Raw genomic sequence first — 16615 nt, forward strand, 5'->3', positions numbered from 1 at the left:
ATTTACAATTATTGGCTAGAGTTCCCCGGCCCCTCCTGCTCCGCCGTACCGGAGTTTACTTAGTCGAACAGTTTTACCGTTTTGCTATGTCAAAGTTGCAATAATGGCGGTTCCCGCCAAAACATATTGATTAATTTTTGCTTTGAAGCATACAGTTTATACCTTCAGCTATATGCCTATAAATATTACAATTAAGTAATTCCATTTACTAGTAGAAAAGGGATGGGTGGGGGGGGGGGGGGGGGTGTCTTGAGAGTGTGTCACACGCATAAAGTAGTGACGTCAGTGTTGTATGCGTACACATTCAACACTAAGTTTACCCAGGATTCTTTGTGGTCAGCTGACAAAAGAAACAAAGATGGTGGCCATGCTATATTTAGCCACAAATTATTAGGGAAACCCCCCTTGTTGTCCAGTGCAAGACCTTTTAAATTTTTTATTCTACAGTTAATTATGGAACGATTATGCGTGGGATCGATTAATTTGTTACAAATAAATGTGAAAATAACGAAATATTGTAATTTCAACTTTGATATAGGACCTTTAAGTAAACACGTGTCAGATGGGTGATGGTTACCAAGATGTATTTCATGAGAGTAGATAAATCCTTACTCTTAAGATGAAGATGATTTTCTTGTTACGTTGGCGTCTCCATTGGCAAGTCTGAGTTTATTGAAGGCAAAAGAGTTGAGCTCCAAAAGAGTATCAGATCTGTAAAGAGTTCGGGGGCATGCTCCCCGGAAATTTAGAAATAAAGATTCTCAGAGAGAGTGTTTTCATGGCAGTTTAGAGTTTTATGTTGGGGATGATGAAGTAAAACAAAATAATTAAAAAGGTACTGCCAGCGAGCTGGGACCCATGTGACATCCCTTTACCGCCAATTACATTAATGTCATTGTAAACAAAACCATTTTACTACACTTTCACAGTACTAAGATTATTTTTACTATGAACATTGCTAAGATTACTCGTCTCGTGTATAAAGAATAATACTAGGACATCTATGTTTGCACTGTGAAGCACCGCACTACTGTTAATATTGTAACTGAAGAACAGCGCTACTCGCATTTTAAACTATGGAATACGCTACGATAATTAGTTTCTGTGAAGCACAGCACTACGATTAATTTGACCAAGAAGACACGCGCTCCGATTGTCTTCATTATGAGGCACACGTCCCGAGTCTTTCGCCTAATTAAGTTGTAAGTGCCCTGCAAGAAAACATAAATCTGCACTGCCCAATCTCTCAATATTCACGTTTCCTTTCTATTTCCCTTTGATTAAATATTAACGTGGATAAATTTGCCCAGCCTGGTGACGTGGAAGATAATACAACAGATCTCCATAAACAAATCCAATAACCTCTCACCTAATGGCGACATTGTAGAGCTCTGCAATTTGCATTATTAATTGTACAAGTCCGACTTCGGTCTTAGGTAACCCGTCGCTATTACGTTCTCCTCCTACGATATCGCCTGATTGACTGTTGAATGTATGGTCAATCGGCGGATCAATGGCAAACTGTTCGGCGCGTCATCCCGTGCGATGGCAACTGGATAGCAGTCACACAATGAGTCTCCGCGCTAAGATAGGCAATCAGGCCACAAACTTCAACGTAATGGAAGGAAATGAAACGCTATTCAGTTTTTCACTCACTGACAACAAGATGTCATCTGCCACTGTGTTTTTCAAGTAGTTCTACTTCAGTTGTGCAGTACTGTGTTAAACGGTTTTGAACTACTAGTAAACGGTTCTTGAAGCAAAATCATCACGGGAAACAAAAATCACTATTTAAGTTTAAGTTTTTAATTGTCAACGTTTTTCAGCTGTCAACGTCTTCTTAGCTGTAATTAAACTAATGGTGTGGACAGGGAACAAATGTAAAATTCGTTAAAGCACCGACTTGCGTCTGTGAACACAAGCATATTTCTACCTGAAAACGGGACATGGATGTAAGGAGGTGTTGATGTCGTAATTACGCAAGTGTTAGAGTCGTGTAAATATACCACGACGTCTACTCAATGTACCATTGCAACACTACAACGTCCAACTCACCATCTACGATAGCCTGTTAGCAGCGTCTAAATTCTCGGTAAGAAGTAAAAGTTTGTTTTATTTTACCTCACGTTTCAAAGAAAGTGATAAATAATTGAGTACTTACCAAATGATATAATATCCGCATGTCTTATTATCTGCAGTTTTCAGTAATGTTTTTTTACTGTCGCTAGCTTTACCAACCTTTCTGTAACAGATCAACGCGTAATGTCTGTTATTTAAAACGATATGATGATTTTACCAGAGTCGTTGTCATTAGTAAAAATGTGTTATGGTTCAAATACGCATGTACTTACACATGTTTATGTCTATGGCATGTAGTATTGTTATATTGTCATACTCACGACAGATATATAACAATAAACGATGAATATTATGACATGTTTCACAAGTTATTATTAACATATCCATATCGCTATGACAACAAGTGAGAGCAATGGTAAAGCAATACATGTACCCTAGTCTGCCTTACAATTGTTCGTATCGTCTAAGTTCAAGGGCCATAACACTGTGAAAAATGGGTAAATCGCCATGAAAGTCAAACTTGGTCTGTAAAAATACTTGATAAAGCTATACACAAAATTTCAATATATTAAGGCATTGTGAAAAAACTGTCCGGAAAACTATACGTGAGACAGACAGACAGACAGACAGAGACAAAACCTATAGTCTCCTCCAGTTGGACTGGTAGGGGGCCAATAAACTCCGTGCATCAGTTTCAGACGGGAAGACCAAAAATCTTTAATATTGTTTGTAAGTATTGTAAGTCTGTGAAAGAGTGGTTGCATGCTCTATCTGGCACTGTAGGTAACATTAACTCTGTGCTAGAGTTTGCTCGCATGTTCTATCTGGCACTGTAGGTAACATTAACTCTGTGTTAGAGTTTGCTCGCATGTTCTATCTGGCACTGTAGGTAACATTACCTCTGTGTTAGAGTTTGCTCGCATGTTCTATCTGGCACTGTAGGTAACATTGACTCTGTGATAGAACGTCCATCCACGATACAGCTAATTTCAATACCGACCCTCTTTAATGCAACCAGACTGTTTCCAGTTCCAACCAGTACCTTATCACCCTGTCATATACTAGACTACCCGAGAGAAAGGTCAATGTAAAAAGGTTTATTCTCGGACTCTCTAGATCAAATTGAATATATCACGTGCGCCCACAACAAACTAAAACAAAAACAACAAACAAACAAACAAACAAAAAACTCAACAAAAGAAAACAAGAACCATTCCAAAACATCTAAAAACCAGCAAAACAAACCCCAGCATCATCAAAGAAAAGAAGAAAAAGCCCAACACAAACAACAAAACCAACACCAACACCACACCTCCTTACTGACTAGTAACTTTGGAAGTATTTACAACACCGTAATAACATGTTGCTCCTCATATCATAGGGTATTACCTGATTCCATATACGCAGGTTGGATGCTTTATAAATAATGACAGGATCAAAATGGCATGTCAAAAGATGTAATGTTGGAATCACATGCGCTTTGGGTGGTTGTGTCTGTTGCACAGTAGGCCCCATTGTGTTCCATTGCAATGGCATGTTTTAGTCAAATACCACCTGTCAAATGTAGGTGGCTTGTCTCATTGTTTGTCAACTTATTTTTCAATGGGAAATTTCAAGATCACTAGAGCTTGTTTTACTGAAAAGGGTTGTGCAGCAAAACGAATATTAAGAACTTTTGTAGGAAACATTGGACATTTTTCAAGAAGATTAAAGACACTAAATCAATAAGTAACAGAGGTCAGTGTGTGGACAGGACAGGGGACATGCTGGTCATCTATTTAAGTAAAATAAGGTAAGTGGGGCTTCGGAAGGGGGGGGGGGCGGGCTTCTAGGATCGCACCTACCTGAACATAACGTAGTTCAGTAATACAGTCTTCTGTTCGATTAATTTGTAGTTATATATTACAAATAAACATGAAAATAACAAAATATTGTAGTTTCAACTTTGACATAGGACCTTTAAGGCAATAACCGGTAATTTTATGTATCCTGCAATCGACATAAAACGAAACAGTGAGCTGAATGCCTTGTCGCCTATAATATCTATACACCAAAACAAAATAGTTCTTAAATAACAGTAATTTATTTTTAATTTTTAAAATAACACTTATCTTCAAAACGGTTTATAAAACTCAAAACAATCAACTGGAAAGTATAGAATAAGTATCTCTCAACACTACAACATTCCTTTGCTGATCACAATTAGTGTAAAAGTATATAGTTTGTTCCAAATACCTATAATTTGGGTCAGTGACTGAAAATATAGAAATTAATCTAGTCATCATTTCTAACCAATACATATAGTGATTGCTGGATACATTTTCATAAACAACGGAATATTTTCAGCTCGGGGAATAGTTCATTCATTTCATTCATTTGAACTTATTTTCGTGCTTATATCCAATGAAGATTCAAGCACGCTGTCCTGGGTACACTCCTCAGCTATCTGGGCTGTCTGTCCAGGACAGTGGGTTAGTTGTTAGTTGTTAGTGAGTAAAAAGAGGGTGTAGTGGTCTTACACCTACCCAATGAGCCGTTAAAACTCGCTCTGGGTGAAAGCAGGTACCGGGCAGCGAACCCAGCACCAATGGCCGGTTCGGGGAATCATAAACTTTCTGACATAATAACATGACAGACAGTCGGTAATGCAGCCAGCCACATGTTTCGCTGGTGTCACATTCCATACATGCCCGGTCAGTTATCCATTGTTGACTAGATCTCAAATGAGTTGTTTTCACATTCGATACTTTATTATTATTTTTTTAAATTGCGAAACCGTGTATACAGCGTAATAGACAGGTTTAATGTTACATGATGTGTCAGTCACCTCACATGTACACCAATAGACTTGCTGCAGGCGTTTCGAGAATAGAGGGTACAGACAAACGGTATATAATAAACAGAACATTGCGTTCAACTTTTAAACATGTGCATCGTGAAATTATTTCACTTTTAAATCTAAAATCCATTTCACCCATATATTTTTTAAAGTTTAAAAATGGTTTAGTAGTAGAAGGATATATATATATATATATATATATATATATATATATATATATATATATATATATATATATAATTAAATTTTCTTTTGCGTCTATACACTTTACGGCAATCTGATTGGTCCAGAGGTGCTTTTTTTTTTCGTTCATATCTCGATGAACCCAAAAATATTAAGCCACGCCTACTACTAATCCCTCTACGCGGGATCATACAGTGTACAAATCGTTTTTTCGGTTCATACTTGCATGAACCAAAAAATAATTGCGGTCAATTCTTAAATATATATATATATATATATATATATATATATATATATATATATATATATATACTGATACACAATGAAAACGCAAAAAACTACTTTTCATTGCAAATAACGACAGACTATTAATGAATTGATGGATAATGTAATATGACATTAATGACTGGTATTCATGACATACATTCACATGGAAACATGGCCAGTTATCATTAGTAATCGAGTTGCATTCGTAATCGAAAAGTTCAACACCCCCCCCCCCCCCCCCCCCCCATATCAAGGTCAGTATCTGATGTGTCCACCATTGGCCCGTGAGCATGCGTGAAGACGACGGGGAAAGGATTAGCACAAACATCTCAAATAAACCACAGGAATGTTCATCCACTCCTCCTGCAACGCCTGTGCAATCTCAGCGACGTTACGCGGTGGTGGCTGGCGGTGACGTACACGACGTCCTAACTCATCCCACATGTGTTCAATTGGGTTCAAATCCAGTGAAACGGCGGGCCAGTTCATAACGGCTTGTTGCAGGAATGCCTTGGTAATTCTTGCAGTATGTGGACGGGCATTGTCTTGTAGAAACAGTAGGGGACCTCCTGGTCTTCGGTGACGGCGCAAAAGTGACTGGAGAACTGGTCTTAGAATAACGTCAACATAACGCTGGGCTGTAAGGTCATCGTGGACAATGATGAGATCACTCCTGAAATCACAGTTGATTGCCCCCCATACCATCAGACAACCGCCGCCAAACCGATCACGTTCCCTCACACATCCGTCAGCGTACCGTCCATGGAGTCTCCTGTACACACGTGCTCTTCCATCGGCAAAGGAGACAGAGAAACGGGACTCATCTGAGAAAACAATGCTCCGGTAAAGGCTGGTGGATGATTACCATTCTGGAGAGCAAACTGTAGTCTCGCAGCACGATGTCGCGGTGTCATGATGTTACCGCTGTACAGGCGTCTGCATCTGAGTCCAGCCGTTCTGAGTCGACGGATGACCGTCATCAGATGGCTATGCCTTCCATGACGTCCTATCGTGTTGCTTGCTGTCATCGTCGCAGTTCTAAACCGGTCACGGGGGTGGTGTCGTCGAATCTGCCGATCTTGGCGTGGGGTCGTAATGGGACGTTGGCCAGGTCGAGGTCGATCACGGACACTCCCGGTCTGTTGATGACGTTCAACAAGTCGTCCAGTAGTTGATGGATGGACTCTGAAGGTCCTAGCAACTTGGCTTTGCGAAGTCCCCCCTTGAACCATGCCCAACGCTCGCTCCCTTTGTTCTTCTCCGAGTCTGCTTTCTTAATGTGACGAGGAATATGACACCGTTACGTGACTTTTATGTGTCAACATACTGGCATTTCACGTGCATTGCATGCAGCATGATTGAGCATGTAGTGAACGCAGTTCACACCATTTTGTGTATTTCTGCCATTATATGTGTAACGAGAACAAAACCAGGATTAAAACCCAGACAAAAATACCAATCAATGGCTTCCTCTCATAAATTGTTATTTTAAGTCCAACAAATATATTTTTAATTAATTACAACAAAATATTGAAAAATATCTGTTTTGCGTTTTCATTGTGTGTCAGTATATATATAATATTTATATATGTTGTACACACACACACACACACACACACACACACACACACACACACACACTGTGTATATACTCCTGCGAAGTGATAATATGAATAATTAAGAAAAGTCAAAGCCTCCTTTAAAAGTAACAGTTAATTTTTAATTTCTAATTTTTACCTTCAGCCTTTATCAGGACACCTGTTGACAAAATGATATAAACTTCTAACTATTGTCAATACAGGTAAACCTATAACTAAAATAATCTTAAGACATAACAATTAGAATACAACCTGATGGTCTAAACTAATAAAGAAGACAGCTTACTTGAAATCTGTTTGCTACTAACACATAATTATAATAAAACTACTACTATTTTCCTATCCCTCTAATTAATTATTTTTATCGTTCTTACGGGACTGATATGTAACTGATATAAAATAGATATATTTACAACGTATTTCTGTAAAACATATTAGAAATGTACACACTTTGTAATATACACACATACACATAGAAACAATAAATTCAAAAATTGTTTGAACATTGGTTTTCCATTACTGATTTCCGTGTACATGTTACAGATTCTGTAAACTGCATCACGACTGATATATCAAATGCCGTGGTATGTGCCATCCTGCCTGTGGGATGGTGCACATAAAAGATCCCTTGCTAATGAAAAAAATGTAGCGGGTTTCCTCTCTAAGACTATATGTCAAAATTACCAAATGTCTGACATCCAATAGATAATGATAAATAAATCAATGCGCTCTCGTGGTGTCGTTAAAAAAACACAACCTTTTTAGATTCTGTAAACATTCAAGCGTTAGTTTTGAGCAATTCGGTTATTCCATAATAGCCTAACCTGATACTTTTAACAATGAACAAGTGCAATATGATGGCCATAAATACGTGACACTAATCGAATCGCCGTTGTTTTCTATAGAGGCTGGCAGGAAGGTGATGACAAGAGATATTACGCAGTAAAGCATATCTGTTGTATGATCCTGATGCGCGTTCAGTTCAGTAGTCACTGACTGATTGATGGGATAATGATGACGCGACAACACATTAAAATCGCTGATCCTAGTTTGTAAACACCACTACACTATTAGAGCCGTGTTTGAAATCAAACATTACTCACATTTAATCTTTACATTACTCACATTTAATCTTTACATTACTCACATTTAATCTTTACATTATGCAGTTCCGTACATCCGAGCTATTTATGCTTATCCTAGTGTTTCTATTACAGCGAAATGCATTTTTCAAGTTTTTAAAAATACACGTACCTCTGCGAAATAACGGTTATAGAGACGAGCTCTAGTTTATTTCTAACGGATTCTTCTCCATTTCAACGTCACAGACTCTTATTTCATTAAATTGTAACTTTATACAAATGCGTTGCAGGTTTGCAGATTAATTCTACTTAGTGTCCATTTTACGAGCTGAAACTAGTAGACCGGCTTCAGAATGAGCTACGTGCCACCCGGAGAGGACATTATGTAGACCTGCTTTGTTGTATTCCTCATCATATATGTTAACAAAAAGGTTTTGGTAAATGGGTGTGGCAAATATGGGGGTAAAAGTAGGGCCCTCCCACCTTCCAAAAACAGGGTCAACTACTATAGGGTATGTGACTTTAATACAAGTGTAATTGTCATATTCAGATTATTAAATTTCTTTTAGAAGCGCTCTTTGGAAATAGAAAATTTTGCTGTACTAATACGTAATTATATTCATTCTAGTAATGATAAGCGTGAAGCGGACATATCTAGACGCGTGATTAAACACTATAAAGAGAAGTCCCTTGCTGCTAATGGAAACCGACCTCGATGGCGCAGTGGTTAAGCCATCGGACTACAGGCTAGTAGGTACAGAGTTCGCAGCCCGGTACCGGCTCCAACCCAGAGGGAGTTCTTAAGGACTCAATGGTCACTACACCCTCTACTCTATCACTAACCACTAACCAACTAACAACTAACCCACTGTCCTGGACAGACAGCCCAGATATGTGAGGTGTGTGCCCAGGACAGCGAGCTTGGACCTTAATTGGATATAAGCACGAACATACGTTGAAATGAATGAATGAATGAATGCTAATGGAAAAATGCAGTGGGTTTCCTCTGATTACTATACGTCAAAATTACCAAATGTTTGACATTCAATAGCTGATGATTAATTAGTTAATGCGATCTAGTGGTGTCGTTAAACAAAACAAACTTTTTAAAAAACATTATAAATAACAGAGGAAGCATTAACTACAACAAACTACAGCAAATGTGAAACAAGAGATCGCGTTCAGTTGATGATCTACAAACCTGTTTACATCAGTTGTGTTTGTTTGGTAAATTAATTATAGAAAATGAATGCACGCCTATTTTACATTTTAAAGTCGTTATTTTTCTTACCTTTTTGTATTAGGATTTCTGGAAAATTGTTTCAAAAAAAGAAAGAAAAAGAAAACAAAAAGAAAGAAAGAAGATATTTTGATTTATAATTTTAAACTAATTTGTACTTCAAAATAATTTATTATCAATCATCCCCTACTTGTGTCTTGATGTGAGAATATATATACATGTATAACAACTTTATTTTTATGGACTACCAATCATACATGCACCACATAACACGAATGTGCTACACGCAGTGCGCTTTGTGACCGTCAATAATTCCACCATGTACAAAATACCTGCTGTATGATACATGCACCACGTAACACGAATGTGCTACACACAGTGCGCTTTGTGACGGTCAATAATTCCACCATGTACAAAATACCTGCTGTATGATACATGCACCACGTAACACGAATGTGCTACACACAGTGCGTTTTGTGACGGTAAAATTATTCCACCATGTACAAAATGCCTGCTGTGTGATACAAGCACCACACCTCTTGAAGTCATTATGTTATTATTAACTGATCCACAAGTCGGTGTGTGTGAATGTAAAACACACCATGACCAAACTCCCCATTAGCAGATTAAACTTAGCGTTATGTCTGTCCCGCACGACACGGCGTCATCCCGATGACGTCAGAGCTGACATGCCAGTTTTTACGATGTCTAATTCTCTGTTGTTAGGTGGTTATGAAGACATAGAACACCAAAACAAAGAATGAAATAACAGTCGTCTGCTCGGAGCTAAAGTATTTCCATGTTCTGGCCAACTATTAATACCCAGTAAATATCCGCTTACGGCTCCGTCGCAGCAGGACAGCGCGTGTGTAATGGGAAAGAAGATTTGCTGTGCGTCAGTTCTTTTATTGCAGACATCTGATCTAACATGCTGCAAGGAGAGCATAGATTTGCTTGTAATGGATGGCAAATACTAACCAGGCGAATATGTAAACGGTTTGTAGGTGAAATAGTAAATATAAGAGATCTGGAACGCCAAGGAGATATAAAAGAACAAAACCCCAAACCAAGCAACCAAAATAACAGCAATTTTCTTAATTATAGGGTTATGATAACTTGAAGCTTCGTCAGTAAACATGATTATTCTTGTCTCACTTGCACAATAGTTTGCTTAAAACATTTTGCACAATAGGACGTGCCTAAACAGACCAAGATTGGAGAGGAGTAGGGAGAAAGGAGAAGGGGGTGGATTTGAAGACGACATGAGAGCAGGGAAAAAGATACGGCAAGGGGATGGCTTGGGGAGGAAGATCGTATAATCTCCATTTTGAGAGAAATAATTATACGACATTTAACTGTGTGAAAAAAGTGAGCGATATTTTATAGGTCATTTAAAAGTGATGACTATCACGGCTCTATTTGGAATAGATCCACAAAACGATTTGACACTTGTTACGACGATTAGATTTGCCATACTGAAATATTAAACCTGACGGTCAAAACGAAACGTTCTCATATCCGAAAGAGATTCAGGGACGTTTGATCAGTTGACTTTAATTTAATTCTAATTTAACATGCTTTATGTCTGTGCTTATTTGCAACTGTACGGTAGGTGGTTGGTATATGAGAAGTCAGTATAGTGACCCTACATCTCTCCAGGACAGTGGTTAATGGTAGGTGGTTGGTATATAAGAAGTCAGTATAGTGACCCTACATCACTCCAGAACAGTGGTTAATTGTAGGTGGTTGGTATGTGAGAAGTCAGTATAGTGGCCCTACATCTCTCCAGGACCGTGGTTAATGGTAGGTGGTTGGTATGTGAGAAGTCAGTATAGTGGCCCTACATCTCTCCAGGACAGTGGTTAATGGTAGGTGGTTGGTATGTGAGAAGTCAGTATAGTGACCCTACATCTCTCCAGAACAGTGGTTAATGGTAGGTGGTTGGTATGTGAGAAGTCAGTATAGTGGCCCTACATCTCTCCAGGACCGTGGTTAATGGTAGGTGGTTGGTATGTGTGAAGTCAGTATAGTGGCCCTACATCTCTCCAGGACTGTGGTTAATAGTAGGTGGTTGGTATGTGAGAAGTCAGTATAGTGACCCTACATCTCTCCAGGACCGTGGTTAATGGTAGGTGGTTGGTATGTGAGAAGTCAGTATAGTGACCCTACATCTCTCCAGAACAGTGGTTAATGGTAGGTGGTTGGTATGTGAGAAGTCAGTATAGTGGCCCTACATCTCTCCAGGACCGTGGTTAATGGTAGGTGGTCGGTATGTGTGAAGTCAGTATAGTGACCCTACATCACTCCAGCGAGTTGTACAGTTGTACGCAAACCCGATTACTTCACCACTGCGCAGTTGAATCCTGTTAGAAGTGAAGTCGTAAGGGCATTGTGTAAACTGAGACCCAATAGTTACGCACCACCAAAACGTTGGCGACAACTGGAAGCTATAAACAGGATTATTACTATGGAAGTTTACAAACAGTATGCTCACTTAAATCGCAGTGAAATGAAGAAAACATCTGAATATGACTCATATCGTTACGTAAAGAGACTGATGGTAGTCTAATTAATAATTGATCCATGTACAAAACATGCAGTCGTTAGGCATCAAGGCAGAATATGGTGCGGTGATTCCTTGTGGATTGAACATGGTTCTGGAGGAATACCTGGGGAAGCTGATACCATCCAAGCATCAGGCGTGAACAGTCACAAGTAGATCTAGTCTGCCTAAGTTAAAATTGTGTTGAGTCATCATGAGGCGGTGGCAGTTGAATCATCTAACAATTGTTCGGCCTAAGATTCTAGCTTACGTCCCGACGACTCGATTAATTTCAATATCAAAACGTCGAAGCATCCTGTATATGTAATTTCTTGATTTAATCACAATGGGTATTTGGGCTTTTAACAATTTATATTAATTACTGAACAGACATTAGTATCTGTTTGATTCAGTGGTATGATGTGGGAAAGTTGTGTTTAATAATTTTGATACGGTGAACAAACACGTGCAGTATTGACTTCACTGTGGGAAACTTTTTGGGGACCGATAGATGCTATATACACCACAGTACATTTTATTGCATCATTTTGAGTGATGCGTCATTATTGTGTTTCTGTATATATCATACACGTGTAAGAGGAAGCCAGATGGTGAAGTGCATTATGCATACGAAGACCGCGATGGGAAATCCGAAGGGTGTCACTCGTGGCTCTGTGATGATGGTTTTGGCACCGGCCGTGTCGGGACCTCTGTGCGCAACTCTAAAGCCCGTGAACTCTTATAATTAGATATCTCGAGCAGTGACAGAGTCGACCTTCACCTTGCTCACTTGACGCAGTCCTTTACACTGTAAACAATAATAGCAGCCAGTGCTCTGTCAATGACATATCTAAAGTTTGTTTTGTTTAACGATACCACTATAGCACATTGATTTATTAATCATCTGCTATTGGATGTTAAACATTTGGTAATTATGACATATAGTCTAAGGGAGGAAACCCGCTACAGTTTTCCATCAGTAGCAAGCGATCTTTTATATGCATCATATAATTACATGCATCACAGACAGGATATCACATACCACGGCCTTTAATATACCAGTCATGATGCACCGGCTGGACCGAGCAATAACCAATCCTAGACCGACCTCGCATTAGCCACTGGGCTACGTCCCGCCCGAATACAATGAAACAATTGGGCAATGTCGAAAGGACAATATGTGTGCTATTTTTAGAAATGCCTTCGTTTTGTCACTTCTGTGCAAACAATCAACAAAGGTTAACGAAGACAATTGAGTTATCCAGCCGTATACCAGAGCACCTCCTTATTCAGCTCTTCTACAAGTGGCAGCTTACCATTTGTACAGTTCTTGTCATTTATTACTAAAAATGATAAGTAATTTCAAACAAAATTTAATATTTGTTTAAATTAAATGCTACAGAAATCAGCCTACTTGCAATAACCAAAGAACGATTTGAAAAGACATTGCGTAATTTTATATATTTGTTTTAAATGAAGAACTATTTCGTGAACACGACACGACAACTGGTGATATATTGCCATTGAGTGATCGGGAGACTGTAACATTATCAAATGGTGGTGTAATATTATCCGTGTTTTGTAAGCGCGCATACTTCTCATGGCACGGCGTCAAACACTGCTGGCACAGCTCTTATTTCTGACTTATTTATACTTCGCGATATGTATTTGTTGTATGGGATTTAACATCGTGATTCATATAGAATGTATATGTAAAACACAGTATGTGCAGGTATACACAGGGTGGTGGATTACACAGATATTACCCAAGCTACTTTCTGTGGACAGAATTTTGAGGGCGTGTCGGTTTATACAGACATTACAAATACACCGATGCTGATTTAAAGAGATCCATGTATTTCGTTTTTACTACAACCCAACCCCTCCAAAAAAAAAAAAGAAAAAAAAAAAGAAAGAAAAAGAGAGACGAGAAAACATGAAACCCCCCACGAAAGAAAAACAACAAACAACAAACAAAAATAGAAAACAACATGCAACTAAAACAAGTTTGTTTTGTTTAACGACACCACTAGAGCACATTGATTAATCATCGGTTAATGGATGTCAAACATTTGGTAATTCTGACACGTAGTCATCAGAGAAAACCCGCTACATTTTTCCTAACGCAGCAAGAGATCTTTTATATGCCTATCCTACAGACAGGAAAACACATACCACAGCCTTTGACCGGTTGTGATGTACTGGTTGGAACGATAAAAAACCCAGTTAGTTGAATAGATCCGCCAATACCGGATTAAACAGAAATTACTGTATTTCCTTCTTACTACAAGCTAACCACTACCCCCCCCAAAAAAAACAACAAACACCCCCCCCAAAAAAAAAACCCAACAAAAAACACACACACCCCAAAAACCCCCCACAAAAACACACGCACACACCAAAAAAATCCAACAAAACACACACACACAAATAACAAACAAAAAAACAAAACAAAAAACAAACAACAACCCACACAACCCCATAAACAAAAAACAAACAATACTTAAATCATGCTTCATATATACATTTGTATTTTTCTGCCATTATTGAAAAAACCCAAACCCCTACCCCCCAAAAGAACACACCCCAAAAATAGAATATAGTAGATGTTTAACGACACCCCAGCACGAAAAATACGACCCCCCCCAAAAACAAAAACGACAACAATGAACAACAAAACACAACTGAGGCACACACAAACGTATGACTATTATCATTTATTATCTTGAGTGCATGGTAGTGAAAACATCATTCTACAAATGTTGAATACGGCTCATATATTGGCTATGCTGTTATACATTGTAATCGACGGAATATAACAATGAAAGTAATTTCTAGCTATTACAGAACACGCTAGTAATATTGCTGCTAAGGTTACGACTTTCCAGTAGTCGGCGTCATAATATCGGAAACAAATATACCAAATAAAGTTAAAAAAAAAAGACCGATTAGGACGGAACCCCCACTCCCCCCAAAAAAACAAAACAAACATAGCACATGGCTTCTACAGCTAGAGAAAAAAAAAACCTTTAAATTAAAAAGGTAACATTTTCAGATTTTACTGAAGTAAGCATCTGTCCCTTTATGCCTGTAAGTACATCTGTGTCATATAACTTATTATAACCATGTTTATCACCCATGAATCTAACAGTAGCGAAATAGGGTAATTGAGCTATGATAAAACACTTTTCTTTGCATTATATGGTAATATATCACAATACATGTATATTGTAAAAACTAACCCTAACCTCAACCCTTAATTACGTTATGTCAATGACAGTTCTGTGCCACCATAGCATTGCATCTTTAAGCGTGCGTTTTGTGGAAATGTTCAGTTCATCGGCTATTAGATATCAAACATTTGGTAATTTCGACACCTGGTTTTAGAGGAAACCCGCTACTGTTTCCAGTAGCAGCAAGGGATCTTTTATATGCACTTTTCCACAAACAAGTCAGCACATTCGCTGGGGCATTCGTTGGGATGGTAAAACAGTTTATCTGAAAATGGGTTCACTAAGGTGATTCGAACCTACGACGCAAGCACCTCAAATGAGTGCTCTACCGACTGAGCTAGATCCCGCCCACTGAAACAAAGTACGATCGTTGACTGGCTGAATATTTATTCTTTTAGTTTATAGAGATATACCCGCACAATAATAATACCCCTCTCCCCCCAAAAAACCTTTAAAATAACTACCAATACAATATACAAAGACCCCCCCCCCCCCAACAAAAAAAAACCTCACAAAAAATAACAACAAACAAGAACAAAATTCCCACAAGCAAATCAGATTTTACAAAAAGAAGAAAAACCGTCTTTCATCCAGTCAATCAATGAATCCACCATTTGACTCGTGCTTACATCCACTGAAGGTTCAAGCACGACTGTCTTGGACACATCCTTTGAGATTTCCCGGTAGATGTGTCCAACACAGGGGGTTGGTGGTTTATTAAGGCTATGGAATTTACTTTTCATCCAGTCGTAAATTGCATTTAGGACTACATAAAGAAAATGTGAATACTCCTACACTGAGAGAGAAAACAAAAGAGTTTACCGCTAGGCTCAATGACGAGGTGTAAAGCCACATACACCCAGTTTCATTCATTTCACAGGTGAGATTATGGGTGTGTCTCCCGAGTATATGATTGGGGATGATTACCCGACATACATTGCAGGTCGCGTGTACCCGGATGATACCGATATAGATCAGGTCATATAGTTTTACGTGTACATTCAGAGCAAGTTGTTGTAGCGCACGACTGTCATGAACGCAAGTGTCAACTTGCGTAAGCTCCTTCGTTCAGAACAAGAAAGGAGTTGGGGTGGATGGTGGGAGAGAGGACCGCCCGCACTTTACAAGTGCAAGAGAGCACAAGCAGCCCGACCAGGGTCGGTAGCGGGCGGGGATCGAGATGTAGCACGCTCCTGTCAAGTAGTCACATACCGAAAGAAAAATACTGTGGCTTCACCTTCCATCTCATTATCACGTTTGTGACATTGAAATACTGTGGCTTCACCTTCCATCTCATTATCACGTTTGTGACATTAAAATACTGTGGCTTCACCTTCCATCTCATTATCACGTTTGTGACATTAAAAAAATGAATCTGAGTCTGTGTTAAATGTTTGTAACGTTAAAAAGAAGAAGACGAAACAAATTCAAACATGTGAGTTGAATGTAATACAGGCCGCGGACTGAGCACTAATTAATGTTAAAGTAATAGGGTTACACGACTGAACGTTTTTCATGGATGGAAATCTCGAGCGCACTGGCGGGATTCCTA

At 38.8% G+C, this 16615-nt stretch overlaps 1 protein-coding gene across 1 annotated transcript in view; it reads left to right on the plus strand.

Moving 5' to 3' along the window:
- Positions 1-16615, plus strand: part of LOC121371777 (metabotropic glutamate receptor 1-like) — a 128579-nt gene that overhangs the window by 20755 nt on the left and 91209 nt on the right. The gene's annotated exons all lie outside the window — the stretch shown is intronic.

The sequence above is a fragment of the Gigantopelta aegis genome, chromosome 4 (assembly GCF_016097555.1).
Source record: "Gigantopelta aegis isolate Gae_Host chromosome 4, Gae_host_genome, whole genome shotgun sequence".
Classification (NCBI taxonomy): Eukaryota; Metazoa; Mollusca; class Gastropoda; order Neomphalida; family Peltospiridae; genus Gigantopelta; species Gigantopelta aegis.